We start from the raw sequence: 4,267 nt of genomic DNA, 5'->3' as shown, positions 1-4,267 counted from the left end.
TAACCTATAACTTAGTTATAATTTTCATCTTCCCTTGCTAACACTACAACCACAAAAGACTAAGATACTTGATTTTTCAGGTACATACCTAAAACAAATCCTAAGCAAAAGTTAAATATATATCTTAGGATTTGTTTTATCACAGTTTGCTATCAAGACCATATGACATAGGAATTTTACAGTAAATGTGAAGACACAAGAATTTACTACAAAGCAACATTTTATTTATTCCAAAGACATGACCAAAATTGTGAATTAAAAAAAACTCAAAGATTTACTGAAATTTTATGAAAACATTTCACAATAACAAAGGATACAAATAATTTAAATAAACTGAGTTCTTCCTCTATTTATTTGGCAATCATAAACATGTTCTACACCTTCAAACTTAGTAAGCTCCTTAAAACAGGAGTTTGTAAAACACAAAAGCAACTAGATTTTTGAAGTGTAATTTTTAAAGAAAAATCTCTTAGCAATGTGGAGTGTACAAACTGTATGTAAGCTCCACAGACACCAACAATTTCCCCTTTGCTTCATTGTTTCATCCCAAGTATCCAGAACTGTCTTCCACAAGCTGATGATGTCTCCATCCGTGTAAGAAAAACATAATTATTTCAGAAAATAACACCACTTCCATATCCCAAATGTTTTAAAGCAGTTTCTCCTTACTACTTCTCCTGATGAGATCTGAAATAATTTAAAATTCATTTATGTTATAAATCATTTACAAGAATTTAGTTGTAGCTTTCATTGCTCTTCTAAAATGGCCTCATTATTCAGTCTAGGAAGTTCAATTTGTCTAGAAAGCCTTCTGAAATTTTGCACAAACAACACAAAAATAATTAACAGAAAATGGCTTTTCTCTTGTATTTGCTTCCTATATCAATGAGTCTGATTCCTATAGGCAAACAGGAGTGGGCTATGTCTCAAAACTTTTCCTAAACAGGAAAAAGGCAGACATCAGTACTAACAGACCTACAGCCCATTACAGCCCTCAGGGAAAAAGTTCTCTTTTCCTCCACCAGTTCATCAGTGACAACTGTCTATCATTATCTAGTCAATAAATACAAGATCTATATCTGTATTTTCTTGGTATAGTGATAGTCCCAAAATGTGGGCCTAAACAGATAAATATAAAGACAGCTTCCTGGAAGAGGATAAATTTAATAATTTTTAAGCTTCTTTCTCTAGCCTAATGACATTAGAAGTTCATTGGGAAAGGAAGGGCATTATTGCTTTGGAGTCTGGTAGGCAGTATACTTGTCACCTGATCTTCACATCCTGAAAGACTTGTATTTCACTCCTCTTAAGACCTGAAATCAAAGCCAAAACTACCCCATTGCCTCATTCACTGAGCAGCTCAGACACTTCCAGAAAACTCCATTTTCTACTCTTCAAATTTCCGCACCATTAATTCTCAAACTTAAAGTTCTGCAAATGGAGGACAACTCCAATCCTGGAATTTTTACACTAGAGCACAGACCAGACCCACCAGTGACTCTGTCAACAATTCTAAACCTTTCAGGAGAAGATTCAAGAAACAATGGCACTCTTGAGTATCACTCGGATGAGTTATTAATAATTCCATGGAGCAAGGGGTATGAGAACCAGAGACTTATTCGTTGGTTTTGTCTCTTTCTCCTCTTCCTACATGTAGTCATTCCTAACTGAAAAGCAAAATTACAGAATACAGTCAAACCTTGACTTGTCACACCCATTTGTGGATAGGCACAGAGGGAGGGGGTCTAGTCTCACAACATGCGAAAAGGTCCTTGAGGCAGCAGCTGAACCAGGAATCAAGGTAAACTATCTGTGAATTCAGAGCTCACATTATTTTCCACAAAAGGACACTTGTATAGTTTAGGTTTTTCAAAGTCAACAAGTTGCAGCAGTAACTCAGAACACTGTTCACTTGAAAACTGTATACACTGAAATTTTTATCAGCAGAAACTGCAACGTGGCCACAGAGTGAGAATATTCCACTAGTCACATTTTGATATTTTTAGTGGTTAGGAAATAGTAAAGGCAATTTTCACTGTCTACAAAGGTAACATGTTCAACTTAAGTCTGGGCCAATGATTCTGAGGACAGCATTACATACCCACAGTCGTCCAAATTTCTTCCTATCCTGTTCAGAATTCAGCTAGGGAGCTGTCTTGCCTCTTCTGACCTCATTTGACCCGGTTCAGAGTAAGAGATCATCAGATTACCGAGCTAGGTAGCGTAACTGTACGCCATATTGTGTTTTTCGCTAATGTTTATAGTCTGTGTGTGCGCCTAACATATGCTTGTGCAAGTGTGTTTATCAATATAACTTTTACGAAATCCCTGCCTCCTGCCTCTTCTGCATCCTTAGGAAGGGGAGGGGCTGAAAGGGACCCTGAGAGCCACACTTAGAGAAATGCATTAAAACAATTAGAGGACCAAGTTTGAACTTCAGAACCACCCCCCAATTTTAGGGGGGTGGGGTGTTTTTTTTTGTTGTTGTTGTTATTTTTTGTTTGTTTTAGTTTTGTGTCTCAGGTATGAAAGAATATTAACAGTTTTTCAAAACGTTCCCCAAGTGGCCCAAAGGCAAAGACAGGGTTCGTCCCTTGCCAAGCCCCCCCCCCCCATCCCCCAGTCTACCCGTGCAAGCAGAGCAGGCGGGGCCACCCGTCCCGCCCCTGGTTCACTGGAGCCGGTTCTCCGCGCGGGCGGAAAGCGAACGGGAGGGAGGAGGGAGGGAGGAGGGAGAAGAGAGGGGCGGGAGCCGGCGCCGCCGCCAGCTCCGGAGCCCCGGCCAGTGCCCCTCAGCTCCTCTAGTGGGAAGCCGCCGCTCCAGGCGCGGGGAGGAGAGACAAGACTCGGAGGCAGCGGCGGGACGCCCCGCCCGGGCTGGCCGCGGACCCTCCCCGCAGGGTCGCGCGAGGCCGCGGGGAGGACGAGGAGGGGCGGCGGGAGGGCTCACGGGGCGGGGCACGAGCCCGGGGCTGCGGCTCGGAACTCGCGCCGCGGCCCCACCCCGCCCCCTCCTCCGCGGCCGCCACCCCCGACTCCCGGCGACTCGCAGACGCCCGGGCGCGCTCGGCAGGCACACACCCCTCCCTCCCGCCCGCCCCACAACAAATTAGAGTTTTTGGCGTTACCTCCTCGCGCTCTTTAATCTTCTTTCCTCAACTCCTAAACTTCCCCCCGCCCCTACTTCTTCGGCACAAGGCCCACATTGGGCGCCTGAAGCCGCGAACCTCCAGCTTGGCCCGCTATTGGGTGGGCCTCATGCCACTCTGGGCTTCAGTTGTCCAATAACGATTGGACGGCCCTCGTGAGGTTGCCGCCCATAAACAAAATGCACTCTTCCTCCTCCCCTCCGTGGCCCCGCCCCTAACTGCCCTTTCCCTCATCTCTGTCATTTTTTATTGGCCTAGGAGACACCCAATCCGCTATCTCAAACGCCGGTTGGTGGGCGGAAGCTTCATTCAGAAAAGTTGCAACAGCCTATTGGTCGTGGGTCTCAACCCTCGCCGCCCACCAGCGCCCTGTGGAGAGAGGCCAGCCGTCTCTCCTTGTTCAGTGATCCAAGAGCTGGGCAGCTATTGGTCGACAGAGGCCGTCAGACCGGACTGTAGTGATCGGTGATTGGTCGAGACAGACACGATCAAGTTTGGTTGTTTACTCCTCCGGTTACCCCCCCCTCCTCCTCTTCTTCCACGTCCCCGCCCCCCTCCCGACTGCTTTTACTTTCTACGCATTTCTATTTCCTCCTTTATTTATTTATTTGCGATAAACTTAAATGACCCGAGGATAGAGGCGGGACTCCGAGAGTGGCTAGAGGATGACGGGCGGCGGCCTGGGGCCAATTGTCGCGGGGGCTGCGGGGTGAGGGGCAGCGGCGGCGGCCAGTGAGAAGCAGGTGTCTGCCGCGCGCCGCCTATGGAGCCGGGATGCCCCAGCGGAGGCGGCGGTTACCCGCTGTCTGGCGCGCCAGAGCGGGAGGGCCGGGAGGGGGGCGATACAGTGCAGGGAGGAGGGCTGTCGCGGTCGCTGGCCCTGGCTGTCCTGGCCAGCAGGAGGATCCCAGCGGTGGGAGGGACCGCCGCGCGGGAGGCGACCAGGGCGCCAAAGGCCAGGGCGGTGCTAGGACTCCGGGATCGGATTGTGTTCCTACAGAAAAATACCGTGTAAAACAGTCTGCAGAGAGCCGCCTTTAATATCAATGAGGATTTATTATCCTACCGGAAAAAGCAGATTATGTTCCTTATTACTAAACGCCTGAAGTACTGACGAC

General features: G+C 47.7%; 1 long non-coding RNA gene across 1 annotated transcript; it reads right to left on the bottom strand.

Moving 5' to 3' along the window:
* Window positions 1-202: 202 nt before the first annotated feature.
* On the bottom strand, window positions 203-3,323 carry LOC127227185 (uncharacterized). Its single transcript, XR_007834953.1, has 2 exons — window positions 3,129-3,323; window positions 203-687 (listed from the first exon to the last, which is right to left on the bottom strand). It is a non-coding gene; the product is annotated as an uncharacterized LOC127227185 (long non-coding RNA).
* Between the last annotated feature and the right edge of the window lie 944 nt (window positions 3,324-4,267).

This window comes from Phodopus roborovskii, unplaced genomic scaffold, assembly GCF_943737965.1.
Source record: "Phodopus roborovskii unplaced genomic scaffold, PHOROB, whole genome shotgun sequence".
Taxonomy (NCBI): Eukaryota; Metazoa; Chordata; class Mammalia; order Rodentia; family Cricetidae; genus Phodopus; species Phodopus roborovskii.
Note: the sequence above shows the minus strand (reverse complement) of the source record. Positions and strands in the feature narration are given on the sequence as shown.